We start from the raw sequence: 17844 nt of genomic DNA, 5'->3' as shown, positions 1-17844 counted from the left end.
TCCCTGCATATCCACATGCCTATCTAGATGCCTCTTAAGTGCCACAAGCCTCCACCACCACCACCCCTGGCAGCATGTTCCATGCACGCACCACCCTCTGTGTAAAAAAAACCCTGATAGTGTGGAAAGTAGGCTGCAGGGATATATCAATGCAATGTGTGAAATGAACTGAGAAATGGCAAATAGATTTTAATTGACACATCCAGAGATTATGCTTTTTGGGAGTGCAAATGAGGCTAAGATATGAATGGTGGGGTATTAGGAAGTATTGAGGACCAGAGAGACTTTGGAATACAAGTCCATGGTTTCTCAAAGGTAGCAACACAGACAAATAACATATGGGATACTGTGTAAGAAAGAACTGCAGATGCTGGTAAAATCGAAGTTAGACATAAAATGCTGGAGTAACTCAGCGGGTGAGGCATCATCTATGGAGAGAAGGAATGGGTGACGCCAATCCCCATACTTACTGCCTCACCCGCTGAGTTACTCCTGCATTTTGTGTCTACATATGGGACTGGCCTCCTTTAATCAGGGCATTGGTTACAGAAGTAGAGAGGTCATAATCAAATTCTGAAAAACCTTGCTCAGACCTCAGCTGGAATACTGCTTGTCATTCAGGTCACCGTGCTATAGGAAGAATGTGATAGCACTGGAGAAGGTGCAGAGAGATTCACTAGGATATTGCCTGGGGTGGAGTTCAGTTATGATGAGAGGCGGCAGAAGCTAGGTCTGTTTTCTCTGGAGAGGAGAAGATTAATAGGGGACATGACAGATGTGGATACAATTATGAGGGCTATAAATAGGGTAGAATGCAGGAAACATTTTCCTTTATCAGAGGTAGGTAAAGCTAGAGGATGGAGATTTGATATTTACAGCAGATATGAAGAGGACCAACTTCATTCAGTGAGGTGTCAGTACCTGGAGTGACATGTTTGGGAGCGTGGTTGAAGCCAAATTGCTGACGCAACTTTTAAGAAGCGTCTAGATGAATCACCTTGGTATAGAAGACTATGGACTCTGTGCTGTGATCAATACACAAGGGTACCCGATGACTCTAATAATTGCAGGCTGTAAATAATGTCATAACTCAAAACCTTCAAACACAGGAGCTGTGGAAGACTGCCTTGTTGTCCAGCTGGTTTCTGCTGTCATTAGTGAGATGTAAAAACTGGATGAGTGATGTATAATAAAAAGAGCAGATTCATTGCATGGGATGGTGAGATTATAACATAACAGAATGAAAACAGCCCCTTCTGCCCACTGAGTTTGCGCTGACCATCAACTACCCATTTATTCTAATCCTGCAGTAATCACATTTAAGCATGCAACAAAAGCTTTTCACTGTACCTCGGTACACGTGACAATAAACTAAACAAATTATAACATTTTGCTTTTTTTGAACTTTCAGATTCAACCTACACATTTGGAGCAATTTACAGTAAGCTGCACATGTTTGGGATGTGGGTTGGAAACTGAGGCACCTGGAGGAACCCACGTGGTCACATGGCGAAAGGCAAACTCCGCAGAAACAGAAACCAAGGTCAGGATTGAACCGGGGGCTCTGGCACCGAGATGGAGTGGCTCTTACAAGCTGCACCACTCTGGTGACCTATCTGGGCCACTTCCGTAAACTAAGAGTCCATTAAATAAAAGAACACTGTGGAGCACGACCAATAAAAACAGTTACACCGAGAATGTTTATGAAACGTGGGCAGAAAATTAATTTACAGTAACTAGGTGCACAAGATAAACCTGGCATGCACACTGCAAAGAGCATTAGAGTGGAAATGTGAACATCAGTGCTGCTATTTAAAACTAGCTTGGGTTCCAACACTGTTGCTGGAGAGATTCCAGACTTGCAACCTTTCATTCATTCAGCACAGTCCTCTTCATTGAATAGAAAATGTAAAGTATAAATTTCAGATAGACACAAAATTCTGAAATAACGCACTGAGTTACTCCAGCATTATGCGTCTATCTTTGGTTTTAACCAGTATCTGCAGTTCCTTCCTACATATGAATAACAGATATTGTTTTAGAAAATGATCTAACAATGCAACTGTTCCCATGGATATATGTCCCACTTGATGCCATCTTGCTATGAGTAAATAATAGCAGGACATATTTAATTAACATAATAATACTGGAAAAACTGGAGAAATGTTGGTCCAGGATGGGGTCGGGAAAGAAGGGGGAAGAAGAAGACCCCCCTTCGTTCCCGACCCGATAGACACAAAATGCTGGAGTAACTCAGCGGGCCAGGCAGCATCTCTGGAGAGAAGGAGCCTGTCCCACTCAGTTACTCCATCATTTTGTGTCTATCTTCGGTTTAACCCAGCATCTGCAGTTCCTTCCTACACCGAGACAGACAAGATCTGTGCTTCAACCTACACACAGCATGCAAACTCCAATGTGTAAAATTGGGCACCTGCTCAGGCAACAATTATGCTGCATTTCACTTGTAACTGACTTCCCTTTCTTTTTAAGTAAATGCAATAAACACCAGTGAGATGCCTCAAACTATATCAGTGAATGATGAGTTAAAGCACACCTTGCAATCCCCTATCATTAACATGTGAGTACTTGAGCTTAATCAGGAGAACTGTCCCACAGACTACTTAAGTATAGCTTGACACAGTAATATTCACAGTCAATACCCCAGTCTCATCTATCACACTATCCATTGTATGCCTTACTGCAAAGGCAGACATTGTCACCTGTAACATTGACACAACCCTTGGAGTTTAATTTGGTTCAGTTTAGTGATACAATTTGAATACAGGCCAACCAAATTTCACCCGTACACCAGTTGTATCCTACACGCTAGGGACAACATACAGAAGCCAATTAAACTACAAACCTGCACATCTTTGGAATGAGGGTCCTAACCGGAGCTCCCCAGAGAAAACCCACGCAGTCACAGGGAGAGCATACAAACACCGTACAGACAGCATCCATGGTCAGGATCGAACCCGAGTCTCTGGCACTGCAAGGCAGCAACTCTACCGCCACATCTCTGCTGCCATTCTCAAAATTGACTCCAGATTGACTTCATTCAGTTTCATGGATTCAACTTAAATACTAGAAAAGAAAACTTGCTCAGTGCCATCTATAACTCTTCCTTGGCAAGTTGAAGACCATTTGAAAGGATAGCAACAGCACAAGTTGAACTCTGGACAAATGATTCCGTTGTCTGTAGTTATGATGGTACCAACTACAGATTGAGTAGGCCAAGTCTAAAACGTCATAGCTACCAGAAGACCCGACAGCTTTTGGTGAGAGTACAAAGAGGGAAACAAAAAACTACTTTGTATTTTCTTTGGAGACACAAGAGACGGCAGATGCTGTGGTCTGCAGCAAAAAAAAAACAAACTGCTGAAGGAATTCATTGGATTAAGCACCGTCTGTGGAAGCAAAGGAATGGTCAACATTTCAGACTGATATTGTCAAAGGGAGGTGGATAATATAAAGAGATGTGGAGGATGGGTGAAGCAGGGGCAGGAAGTTGATAGTGGAACCATGAGGAGGGAGACTGATGGGGGCAGGATTGGGAGGGGGGTGGCGGGAGTTGGGAGTGCTGAGTTACTACATCATTCTGTGTCTATCTTTTATATAAACTAGCATTTGCAGATCCTTTTTATTCCACTTTACGTCCTCACAGCCTCTGTCTCTACCTTCCCCCAATTTTTCCCACCTGGCTCCAACTGCCCATCATTCCCCTCCTCTCCCATTCTACCTGCTGAACCCTTCCACAACCCTCCCTCTCACTGTTTATACTGCATGTCTGGATGCAGAGGACTCCACAAGAATTCTCACCTCCAACAGGTAATCTTTTGTTCTTGTGCCAGGTGGCTAACGTTGAAGTTAAGGGGCTATCCCACTTGGGCCACCTAATCCATGAGTTCTGGCGAGTTTGCCATCGACTCACACTCGCAGCATGGTCGACATGAGGTCGTAGGAGGTCTTTGAAAAGGGGCTGTCCCACTTGGGCGACCTAATTGGCGAGTTTTGAAGAGTTTGAAAATATATCATGTTGAAGACCTCCTTCAACTATGTAGAAGATCTCCTTCAACTATGTTGAAGACCAGCTTCGACTAGCTATGACTAGCTACGACCAACATCAGGAAAATTAGACACCGAATAGTGGAGAGTGAAGACGACCTCCTTTGACCTCCCTTCGACCTCCCTTCGACTATGGTGATGATTATCTACGACTACCTTTGACCACCTTCGATTATCTGTCAGTCGTAGGTAATCGAGGGTAGTCGAAGGTAGTCTTCATCATAGTCGAAGGGAGGTCGAAGGAGATTGTCTTCACTCCACTATTCGGTGTCCAATTTTCTGAAGTTAGTCTTAGCTAGTCGTAGCTAGTTGAAGCTGGTCTTCAACATAGTCGAAGGAGGTCTTCTACATAGTCGAAGGAGGTCTTCAACATGATATCTTTTCAAATTTTCCTAAGCTCTTCTAAACCCGCCAATTAGGTTGCCCAAGTAGGACAGCCCCTTTACAGGAATCTCCCTGTGTCTCCTCCCGAAATCACGAAAACCATTTTGATTCATACCATGTTAAACAGCCACATCCCCTGGTTAAGGGGAAGACCATGGCTTATGAAATCATTGCAGCTCTGCTGCTAATGCTCTGAAGCCTGTCTCCAACCAAGCTCTTTTGATACATCTACAACATTGGCGTCCCAATGTCATCAACAAATATTGTCTGGAAATGTTCTGACCACAAAGAGGTCAACCCAAATCGGTCACTATCGTCCTGTTGACTTAATCTCTCAACAGAAGGTGTCACAGTTAGTGATACTCGACAATAACCATCTCACAGATGGTCCGATCAGAGTCTGCCAGAGTTTCATTACTGGTCTAAAGATGGTCAAAGAACTGAATTCCAGAAAGCGAGAATGATTCATCTTCATATTAAGTGGCATCAAGAACCCCCAGTAACACTATCAGTGGCTGTCAAGGGAAACCCTCCAGTCACTGGAGCCATATGATGCATAAGGGAGGATACAAGTCGTTGTTGAGGAACAGGCACCAGCCCTTACTACTTGTTATACAATAAAGGAGGCCATTTGGCACCTCAGGTCTATGCTGACTCTCCACAATGCAATCCCACCAGCCTCACTCCCTACCCCTTATTTCCATGGTGACTGGCAACTGTCTCACATGCCTGTGGACCCACTTTGATTCTTTTGCCACCTTCCTACACTAATTTACAGTGGCCAATTAACCTACCAGTACAACATACAGGCGAGAGAGGAAACTGAAGCACCCAGGGGAATAAAATAAAACACATGGTCACAGGGAGTAGATGAACTCCATACAAGACAGCACCAGAGATCAGAATGAAGCCCTGGTCTCTGGGACAGCACTAACACATGTGTCACTGCACCACCTGAGGGCACTATCCTGGGCAACCATTTTCAGCAGCTTCATCAATGACTGGGCCTTCATCAAATTGAAAGCGCTTGCTTATGATTATATAGCATTGGGTTCCATTTGCAACTCCATGGATAACACAGAAATCTTTGCCCACTTCAATCTTTGTCTTCATTAAGACCAATTCAGATATATGTCAACACATGGCAATGAACGTTCATGCCATATGTTCTCGTCAGTGATCATCTCCAACAAGAGAGACAATAAACCATCTCTTTGTGGCATTCAATGGAATTACCAGGTCAACTCTGAGCACAAACGTAACTGAACTCGCTTTGTGAGCAGATCATGAATTTGGGCATTGACACAAATAATTCACGATTATCTGAAACCTTTCCCAAGCTGTTCAATAACACATTCAAGCTTAGCGCCATCTCACTGGATTGGTACTCCATCCACCACTGATGAATCATATCTGATGGATATGTCATCTACAAGATGTACATCAGCAATTTGCTAAGCTTTCTTCAACAGCACCTCCTAAACCCACAGCCTTGAGTATCTGGAAGGATAAGAGTTAGTCCTGGGAATCTCCCCTGAAAGTCACATTGCAGTCACACATCATTCTGATTTGGAAATACATCTTCATTGCATCATAGCTGTGGTTTAAAACCCTCGAACTAAATAAAAACCATTATAAAGAGAATACCTATGTCACAGAGACTTTGACAGTTCAGAAAGCAACTTTCCACTTCCTTTCCAAAAGCATGGAGAGATGCCTACTATATGCAGGCCTTGCAGAAAGGATCCTGTGGGAGAAATATTCTGACAGTATATCGTGGGGAAATATATGTTGACCATATCTGTGGAAAGATGTTCCTGCTCTTTGAAGTTAACAACCTACCCGATCTGAAGAATTTTTCAACCAACTTTATCTAATAACGGCACCGTCCCTCAATAATCCAGTTTGGTAAACGGAATAGAAACTGAATCCACACAAATACCATGGCTACAAAAGCCAAATATGCTGCTACAAGTGACTCATCACAAAGCCTTTAACCATCTACAAGGCACAAATCTAGAGTATAATGGAAAATTGGTGAGTCACCAATCAAGCCTCTGAATTCTTTGTTTAGTTTATTGTCACGTGTACCGAGGTACAGTGAAAAGCTTTTGTTGCGTGTTATCCAGTCAGTGGAAAGACAAAAAGAACCAGCTGGTCACCACCATATACCATCACCTTCTCATGAACATTTCAGGATGGGCAATAAATGCTGACCTTGTTTGCCAAGTCTAGATCCTGGAACTTAATAACTAAAGCGTTGCATGGTGGTGCAGCAGTAAGTAAGTAAGTAAGTACATTTTATTTATGTAGCACGTTTAAACCAACTCGCATTGAAACCAAAGTGCTTTACATAGAAGAAATAATTAAATATCCATACATCCATAAAAAAATTAAAATGACACAACACATTATAGAATTTAACATGAACGTCCCCCCACAACAGAATCAAATTTTCCACTGTGAGGAAAGGCACTAAAAAGTTCAGTCCTCTTCCTCTGTCATCACCCGAGGTCGGGGCCTATTTGAGGCCTCCGCAGTCGCCGCAATGGTGGCCCGATGTTACAGGCCCTCTCGCCGGATGATGGATCTCCGGCGTCGGGAGAAAACCCCTCAGCGGCTTGGAGTGTCTGGAATGGCCGCTTTGTCCCCAGAGACCGCAGCTGGCGACCTCGGCGAGAGACCCCAGGCTCCGTGGTGTTTGAAAGTCAGCACCAGGTAGAGTTGACTTTCAGCGCCAGAGACACAGGTTCGATCATGACTATGGGTGCTTGGCTGCACAGAGTTTGTACATTCTCCCCATGACCTGTGTGGGTTTCCCCCCACACTCCAAAGACGTACAGGTTTGTAGGCTAATTGGCTTGATATAAATGTAAACATTGTGCCTTGTGTGTGTAGGATAGTGTTAATGTGTGGGGATCGCTGGTCGGCGAGGTCTCAGTGGGCCGAAGGGCCTGTTTCCACGCTGTATCTCTAAACTAAACTAAAATAATTGTACAAAGATTGTATATATTTAGATTATTTAGAATAGCAAAAAATCTGACAACTAATATTCTAGAAAATATTCTATTTTAATCCCATCTTTTGTCTCTCAATTAAAGCTCTGAAGGTTAACTAATATTATGTCTGCGTGACTCATTTGATGAATTGCGTTTACCTTGGAGTGAACCTGTATCATGCGCTCTCGTTCAAGATCAAATGTAGACAATAAAGAGACGTCATCTTCCAGAACATCACCGTATATGAGCTTATAAACATAAATTGGCAAACACATCCAGGACATTCACTTTCAGCTTAATCTGCCATGGAAGCGAGTATGTTGACCCAGTGTGGATGTACACAGCCCATTCCAAAACAATTGATCTAATACTCAACAGCATCTACCAAATCATTACAGTTCATCTTCAACCAACCATCAATTCTTTATTTGCTGGAACAGCATCACCATGCAACTGAAGAGCCACAGCAAGTTGTTTGACTTGTCAAGTTAACAGACAATGACACAGCAAGGTCACACAGCTAAACACTCAGAATCACACAGTGCTTCCTCACGCTGACCAAATCAGTCGACACCACACTCTCGATCCCCCAGGTGGAGTTTGCAGGCTTAGCTCCATATCCTTGGTGCTGAGGGTCAACAGGAGGAACCAGCGTGTCCAACTAGCCTCCTCTGGGGGCAGCAGGAAGATGAAGCTCTCAAATTTAATTCACACCAAATCACTAAACTAGTAGCCAATAAAGAGTCAAATGGTTATAGTTCGCCAAGCCAGAAATTCTTAAGAATTGCAGGACACAAACCATGCCTTCCTTTCAAGATCTGCCCAGTGCCGAAGAATTGTCCTTGCATAATGCAAGTTCTTGTGTACATTGAGGTATCAACATTGGCAGTGGGATAGTCTCTGTAAATAAATTAATTGGTGGATGGAAATTTAACCAGGAAATCAAGCATAGTAATTTATTTAATAGTAACATACAAAAACAGATACGCTCAAGATTTTTCTGCTGTACACTTTACATATGCATCTCCAGATGTTCTGAAGAGTTTTTTGCAATGTGGAAGTTTAATTACTGTTCTGAGAAATATATATGTTGTAATGTGAGAACGGCAATCAAATCTATCTTTAAGGTGTTCAATTACAAATAATTTATTTGCTTTCCCTTAAAATCATGTGTGGGATATTTCATATCTACCTGCAATAGCAAAAACAAATGAATGAGGGAATGGGGAGGAGTGGTGTTGGTTTAACCTGTTATCCTAACATGCAGTCATCCTAACATCTACATGACATAACATGCAGTACTCTCTCAATACTGCATTGCAGTGATGGGCTAGATTTATGCTCAAATCTCTGAGGTGAGACTTTCCTCTCAACCAGAAGGTTGTACATTCAGGAGAGCTTACCAAATGAGTGCATTTAACACAAACAGTGTTTACTGAGCATGAACTGCAACTTTGCACCTTATGTATATTGCAATGTGGAAATAAACAGCAAGCTACTGATAGAACCAAATAAGATAAATCAGGCAGTAACTTTCAGAACTTGTTTAGTTTACATAGAAATATAGAAAATAAGTGCAGGGTTAGGCCATTCAGCCCATTGAGCCAGCACCGCCATTCAATATGATCATGGCTGATCATCCAAAATCAGTACCCTGTTCCTGCTTTCTCCCCATATCCCTTGATTCCTTTAGCCCTAAGAGCTATATCTAACTCTCTTGAATACATCCAGTGAATTGGCCTCCACTGCCTTCTGTGGCAGAGCATTCCAAAGATTCACAACTCTCTGGGTGAAAAAGTGTTTTTGTCATCTCAGTCCTAAATGGTCTACCCCTTATTCTTAAACTGACCACTGGTTCTGGAATTCCCCAACATCATGAACATTTTTCCTGCATACAGCCTGTCCAATTCCATAAGAATTTTATATGTTTCTATAAGATGCCCTTTCATCCTTCTAAATTCCAGTGAATATAAACCCAATCAATCCATTCTTTAATCATACAATATGTCAATCCCGCCATCCCGGGAATTAACCTGGTGAACCCAAACTGCACTCCCTCAATCGTAAGAATGTACTTCCTCAAGTTAGAGGACCAAAACTGCACACAATACTACAGGTGTGGTCTCACCAGGGTCCTGTACAACTGCAGTAGGACCTCCATGCTCCTACACTCAAATCCTCTCGCTATAAAGGCCAACAAGCCATTTGCTTTTTCTGTACCTGCATGCTTACTTTCAATGGCCGATGTACAAGGACACCCAGGTCTCGTTGCACCTCCCCTTTTCCTATATGACACCATTCAGATAATAATCAGTTTAGTTATTTTCCTTGTAGGCATGGCACCTTCTTTATTCCGGACAAAATTACGAAAGTGCACTTGAAATCCCCCCCGGAATTCCCCCTGAAAATATGTTGCCAAGGCTGATCCCAACCTCATCCGAATTTCTGCGCCAACCAGCGGCTGTAGAACTAAGGGTGCCGGAAAACCAGTGGTGGACCTATACAAGGAGTTCAGGAAAGAGAGGGAGGGAAAGAAAATAAGTGGCTGGATTTAAAAGGAGAATAAATTTTGGAGAGAATTTTGTTCTGAGGCAATCAAGATAGAATCTGTTTTTGAATTGGTTATATAGCGCAATGGCTGGGGCTATTCTTTACACTACCAACTATGGGGAAAGATATGAGGTGCAAAATTGCAGGGATTTACTAAAGGCATATTATCATGATAATATACGGTTTCCTGATGGGCCGTGCGGCCAGAAGGCTGTGGACTGGGATCGCGGATGGAGGCCTTTATCGAGGCGCCGTGGTCTCGATGCCTCCCAGATCATCGTGTAGAAGCCCGGGTCGGGGCTTGGCTGGGGCCTCGCGGTTAGAAGCCCGGGTCAGGCACAGCGGCCGACGCAGCCTGTGGCTAGGGCCCAGGTCGGCACCGCGGAGCCGTGAAGTGGGGCATCGACAACAGTGAAGCATCAGTGGTGACACCTCGTGACGATGGGGCCTCAGCGGTGGTGAAGCCTCACGGAGGTGGCGATGCCTCGTGGGTCAACCTGCGGTCGATGGTCGATGAGAGCATGGAGGACCACCGTGAAGGGGGGAGGGGAAGAACAATGGAGGACCTGGCTTTGGGCGACTGCCGTGAAGGGAGAACAATGGGGGGGGGGGGGGGCAAAGGACAATGGGGACCCGGCACGGGGGAACTGCTGGGGGTGGGGTGGGGAACAAAAGGGGGAGCTGACGTTCTTTGTATCTTTGTCAGCGCTATAGGTGGCCGCTATTTGTATACTTTGTGTCTGCAAGCAAAGAATCTCACTGTGCCTAGTCACGTGTGACAATAAAAGTATTACTATTCCTATTAGATGCTTTCAACTATCAAAAAGGGACTGTGATAGCAATAACATAATGGTTAAAGTGGAGTGAAGTTTCTAATGTGTATTGAGAAACTATCACCCAACCTATAATCCGCCATTTTACTTTGGAGTCACGTGAGTGACTACGTGAAGACCCCGCCAGCACGCATGCGCGACATAGCGTCTCACGCAGTGCAACAGCGACGGGCGGGGATGGAGAGCGCTCCCGCGGCAAAATTGAAAAACGGACCTAGAAAGTAAGAAAAATTTATTCTAAAGTCGTATTTCTTCCCCTTGCTGTGCTTTGTGTTTCAGCACTTTGGACAAGGGGAAGAAAAAACGTGTCGCGTTTCAAAGGCTGCGGGGAACTGTGAAAGTTCCGACAGCCCGACAGCCAGGGGCGACCAGCGGCACCGGGACTGCACAAGCGGTCCACAAGACACGTTAACTCTGCACAGCTGAGCCCAGCACCACGATCTGTATACCCAGAAACAGCGCAGTGGGCTGGAGGCAAGCAGAACAAGAGTCGGTCCGGCCGATAGACTCGGGGAGTACGGCCAGTAGGACGCTCTGCCCAAGGGCAGTGGAAGTGACCGTTTGGAGCGGTTGCTGAGGTCCATTTACCGACTCCAACTCTGCTAAGCCGAATCCAGCGCCGTGAGCTGTACAGTTCAAATCAGCGCAGCGGGCTGGAGGCAAAGCCCAGCAGGAGTCAGCCCGGACGATCACACTCATCTGAGTCCGGTCGGGAGGATGCGCTGCCTGAGTGCAGGAGAGGTTCTGCCTCTCCCGCGTAAGCGGCGTGACTTGCTCTGGGAGATGGAGCAAGCTCACTATGGGAGTCTTCGCACACCCATAACAGCACCTTATCGAGGGCTGTAAAACAATGCATCTCCCTCGACAGAGGGGAGCATTGTGGACCAGGGCTGGGCTGGTCCTGAAGAAGGGGACGTGGCTGAAGAAAACAGCAGTGTGCTGGGGGTGCAGGATCCTAAGGAGCTACTGGGAGTGGTCACCAAATTTGCGGATCACCAAAATCAGGAGTACCATTGCAGACCAAGCTGGCGGCCAGCATCGACTACCTGTACTTCCATCCTCTGCAAGACCAGGTGGTTAACGAAACTACGGAGAAGTATATGCCTCCTGTGAACTTTACTCCAGGAGGTCAAACTGCAGAAGATTATAAAACTTCTGACAGCGGGCATATCATTGGTTGCTCGTTCAGACGATGGTACAGAGATGACGGACACTTAGCAGGACTGACATTGCTCCGCAATACCCACTATAAAATCAATTGCTTGTGAGAGCACAGTAAACCTGCACTAAACCCCAAATTTGCAGGGCTGTGCGAAATAGCTGCAACACAATCGCAGATACTGCTGTTTGGAGGGGAAACTTGTCTAAACAAGTAAAATAGCTCGACAAAGAGTTTAAAGCCGTCGGGCTCATGACAGCGTCACCAGCAACGGGCAGCCCACACACCTCAGACGGCAGCACCCCTATGCATCCACCAGCATGCATCAACACCAGGATGCTGGTGAAAGCATGAGGGCCACGCAGCAACCACAAAGGTCCTTTTTAGGCCAAGGCCCAGAGCGACCCTCATGGAAAACATGCCAACCCCGCACTCCAGCGCCTCTTCCACAGAAGAGGCAGAAGTTGAAGAAGGGGATGTACCACCGGCAACCAGGGAGGTAGGTAGATCTGGTTCCTTCCAGAACACAAAAGGTGTAGGACCTGTACTAACAGGGGAATGTTACACTTGTTTTGGGAGACATGGAGGTTATTACCACTGTGGAAACATTGTTACTGCCAAAACAATTAGTTTCATGGGGATACTTCATGGCATGAATTGATCCAAAAGATGCATACTATTCAGTACCCATACTAGGGATCATTGTCGATACCTAAAATTTAACTGGATGGGGCAACTATGGCAGTATATAGCATTGCCTAATGGGTTAAACTTCAGCCCCAAGACTGTTCACCAAGATATTAAAACTGGCCTTGGCAATACTTAGGAAACAAAACATATTGCCAAGGCACATCTTGATGATATATCAATTGTGGGGGAAAAACTCTGGAACTAGCTAAATCAGCAGTTTTAGCTACCAAACATTGGGTTGAAACTCTGGGGTCCATCTCCATCCAGATAAATCTAAGTTGACGCCATCTATAACTATGGACTTTCTGGGATTTACAACTAACATTATCCACATGTCTGTAACATTGCCAAAGAGTAAAGCAGCAGACTTGGTGGAAGCCTACAACAAAATTAATTGTTACAAAATAAACCATCTATCCGACAGGTGGCAAGAGTAATTGGGAAACTAGTAGCAGCATTTCCAGCTACTCAGTTTGGACCTTGCATTATTAAAGCTCAAAAAGGGCAAAAGTGCAAGAGCTAAAACACCTTGCAGGTCACTTTGATCAACCTATGCAGTTACCAGCCAAAGCAATTTGGAGTTATAATGATGAAAGGAAATATTTGGTATAGTTCCAGCCCATCATTATTAGTAACCATCATTCACATTACAAATGGAGGTCAGCGCTCATGGCTGGGGAGCTACTAACACTATATCCAGAACTGGAGGTTGATGGAACATTAGGAATCATCATTACTAAAAACACTGGGTATAAATTATTTAGAGATGTTGGGTGTGTTTCATGGGCTAAAAGCCTACTGCTCACAATGCACCATCTGCATGTCCGCCTACAAATTGATAATACCACAGTGGTGGCATATATTAATCATATGGGTGGAATAAAATCGATATCATGTGTCAATCTGGCCAATACAATCTGGCAATGGTGTGTTAACATACATATTTGGCTATCAGCAACTTACCTACCAGGTAAGCTCAATACAGTGGCAGACACCAGGTCATGAAAATTCAATGACAGCTGTTGGACCACAAAATGGCTGTTGGACCACAAAAATGTTTGCTGATATTACTATAAGATATGGACATCAGATATCGATCTATTTGCATCTAGACTCAACAACCATCACCAATTTTCCAACATATGTTGCTTGGGAACCACACCTGGGGCAGCAGCAATGGACGTTACTCGCTGAATTGGGGAAAATTGTTTACTATGTTTTTTCCCCTCTTGCCTCATCAGTCGGGTCCTATGCAAAATACATATACAAAATATATGTATCCTATACAAAATACAAAATACATAAGCATCAGGTGTCTTGGAAGTACCTGATTGGCCTACACAGCCATGGGTCCCTGTGGTCCTTGACATAGTCTCTGAACCATAAGTCCATCATGCTAAGATCTGGGCTGACGGACAGGACCATAAACATGATCACAGCGGCCTATCAAGAATCAACAAAAAAGCAGTACCTCTCCACCATGGGAAAATGGGGGCGGTATTGCTCAAGGACTGGTGTAGCGTATAATACTGCTACAATCACCAACGTCCTGGAAATTCCTGTCCAGCCTTCATGTAGATGAAAGACTGAGCTGCAGCATTATAATTGCGCTAGGAGTGGCTTGTCAGTTTACTGGTAGCAGGCACCACGACAACTCTCCATGGGATCTCACCCTCTAGTTGCCAAACTTATGAGGATTATTTACAACATTAACCCTCCTAGAGCGCGGTACTCCCAGATCTGGGACGTCAGTGTTGTACTAACATTGCTAAGGGGTTGGTCACCAGCAATGTCCCTTTCTCTGGGGGAAAACTCACATTAAAAAAAATAAAGAAAGAAAAAAGAAAAAAGAAAAAGAAAAAAAAAACAGTATGCTGATGGCACTGATCTCAGCTCAAAGGGTCCAGTCTCAAAGTACTTGATATATATTCACAAATGTTCAATTAATGTAAGACATAATCTAATTTAATTTAAAATTTTACATAGATTATATTATTCAAAAACAAGATTGAACAAATTCTATCCAAATATATCCCCCATTTGTGATAAATGTTTATCCCAAAACGCAACTATAACACACTCTTTTGTTTCCTGCGTAAAACTTTATAGATTTTGGAGTGATATTTTTGAAATATTTACAAAATTATTTAAGATAAGAATGGAACCTAATACTGAAATCATTATATTTGGAGTAATGGAAGATGGGAATAAATTGAACATCACAACATTTATTTTTTAATTATGGTTTAATAATAGCAAAAAAATTAATACTTAAATTTTGGAAAAATACATCAATACCAACGCTTAAAATGTGGATCGCAAGCATGTTGGACACCGCACATCTTGAGGAAATGCAATTCCTCCTGATGGATAAATCAGGCCAATTCATTACGAGTTGGTCTCCATTTGTTGTCTTTTTGGAATCATATGGTGCAACACAATTGTAAAAACTAACTGTTTCAGGACTGGACGAGGGATGATCAAGATTATAAACAATGATCTCCTTACTTATTTACTTTATATCTTATTCTCTTTTTCCTATTTTCTTTTCTTCAACTTTCTTCATTCATTCTTCTTTTTCCTTCTTCTTCACACATATATATCTCATGTCTTTCTATCCTTTACTATCTAATTTCTTTTTCTTATTCTTATTTTTCTTTATTATAACAAAAAAAAAAAGAAGCTGTACATAAAATGTATTATGAAAATATATATTAGGCACTTTGGTGCCATATGATTGTACTTCTAATAAAATAAAATATTTTAAAAAAAGAGAGAAAAAAAGGGTCCAGTCTCTACAAACTGAGACTGGACAATATGATGGCATCTCCAGAAAAGATAACTTTCGCATCTTGGAGCTGGTTAAACAAGATAGACCAGGAACATCAGGATAAAATTTGGAATTCCAGGCATACCCATCTGACACTCAACTGTGTGTAAAGCCACACCTTCTACTATACCTTAAGAATACTAAAACTTTAAGAGGTAGTAAATTGGCACTATGGGTCAGCTATAAACAGCCTAATGGCCGGGTATCAGCACAGACCATCTCTAGATGGCTCAGACAGGTTTTGGGAGCTGCTGGGGTGGATACTGACATCTTAAATCTCATTCCACAAGGGCAGCAGCAACACCGGCAGCTAGAGACATGGAAATGCCTATGGACCATATCCTGGCAACAGCAGGATGGTCTAGAGAAAAGACCTTCCAACTCTTTTATAATAAACCAATAATCAAACGTGCGGTGTTGCAGAACCAAGTTTGAATTCTGTAATATATTTAGCCCAAGGGAGCATTATTTTGTTAAAATAAATTGTTATTGTTTGAATTTGATACATGTCTGAATACGATAACATACTTCCTCCCTTGAATGACCGGCAGCGAGTGAAGCATGGATTTGTTCCACGGCTTGAAATCACAGATCTTTAAAATCTTCAAGTAGTCAATCACTTGACTCCGAAGTAAAATAGTAAGATTAAATGAGCTTACCAGTTTGAAGTTTGATCTTTATTTTATGAGGAGTTACGATGAGGGATTGTGTGCCCTCCGCTCTCACCCTCTATTAAAAAGATCAACTGGTATCTTAGTTCTTCTTATCTTACTATGTTTATTTCAATTACTATTACTGTGATTCCACACCGCTGCTTTGCCTTGAGAATGTCGCGCATGCGTGCTGGCGGGGTCTTCACGTAATCCCTCATCGTAACTCCTCATAAAATAAAGATCAAACTTCAAACTGGTAAGTTTTTGTTTAATCTTACTATTATGTGGCATTTATCAACCACTGCCATTCAACTCCTCCTTACCCGGAGCTAACTGTCACTTGTCAGATCTTGCTCCACCTTTACTCCTCACCTCTTTCTGCCAGCTACCACCCTTCTACCTCAGTCTTGAAGAAGGGCCCTGATCTGAAATGGAAAATTACCTGTCCATTTCCCTCCATAGATGCTGCAGGGCCCATTGATTCCCTCCAACAGTTTGTTTTGTGCTCAAGATTCAAGTACCTGCAATTTATTGTGTCTCAAAACCACTACCATTGTTTCATTAAAGCATTCAGGGCAGGGACCTCCTCCCTGCCTTACAATGAATTCTGTGTATTCAGGGGAAGGTAAAGGCTGGATGGAAGTCAGCGCCGCGCCCGCTGCTGAAGCTCAGGGCCGTCTCCGGGAAAGGCAGCACCAATCCAAGTTACTCCGGCACTTTGTGTCTTTTTGTAAACTAGCAACTGAAGTTCCTCGTGTCTACAATTATGATTCCTCTTAAGTTGAAAGATATCCTCAGGACACTTCCCGCAATGAATCATAAGAACTGCTGATGTACATTTTGCATCTGATTCATATGTGGAAAATTAGTCCATGCTATTAGGGTCTTCCTGCACAGGACCTCGGCCTCGGCTGGGAACCTGATTCAGAGAGGATCCCTTGAATTACTTACCGAGAAACATTTCAAGCATACATTTAGAACCTCTACTAATAAAACAAAAAAAAGTCGAAATGACTGACACGCTCTTGGCGAGGCAGCCGCTCGGGGCGCCACCCGATTAACTGAAGCATAACCTCCCTACTTTTATAATTCTCCGTGCAGCAGGATTGTTAACTTTACTGAATAATGCATTAAAAGGCCTAATCCTTGGTCTGCAAACTCTTACTATCTTGAGAATGTTTTTGTTTTTCCTGGCAAAATGGACACTTTCATGTTCTCACATTATGTTCCATTTTTCAGACCATTTCTCACTGTCTCAACCAATCCATATTCCTTTGCATTAAACCATGACAAGAATGACTTGGACAGAGTCATACATCAAGATAGTACTTTCAATTATATAATCAAATCTTAGTTGCTAGCTAATCAATGCATGCCTCAGCCTAAGACACCAGAAGCCAATGGTATCAGCCCTTTACAGTTAATTTTCAAGAATCCAAATTGATCAGAAGGCAAACCATTTTTGTTATTCTAATTGTAAAAGCATTCCTTCAATAATTGATTAAATATTCAGTTTCCACTGCAATAAAGTACTTGGCATTGTCATCAGCAGTGTAAGACTACTTGGGGAACATTAGCAATGCACTAAAGATGGACATAAAATGCTGGAGTAGCTCAGCGGGACAGGCAACATCTCCGGAGAGAAGGCATGGGTGACATTTTGGGTCGAGATGTTGACGCG

The 17844-nt window shown here is 43.2% G+C and overlaps 1 protein-coding gene across 5 annotated transcripts in view; it reads right to left on the bottom strand.

Moving 5' to 3' along the window:
• Window positions 1-17844, bottom strand: part of pacsin1b (protein kinase C and casein kinase substrate in neurons 1b) — a 221166-nt gene that overhangs the window by 46275 nt on the left and 157047 nt on the right. The window lies entirely within an intron of this gene.

Source organism: Leucoraja erinacea, chromosome 24 (genome assembly GCF_028641065.1).
Source record: "Leucoraja erinacea ecotype New England chromosome 24, Leri_hhj_1, whole genome shotgun sequence".
In the NCBI taxonomy this organism is placed as follows: Eukaryota; Metazoa; Chordata; class Chondrichthyes; order Rajiformes; family Rajidae; genus Leucoraja; species Leucoraja erinaceus.
Note: the sequence above shows the minus strand (reverse complement) of the source record. Positions and strands in the feature narration are given on the sequence as shown.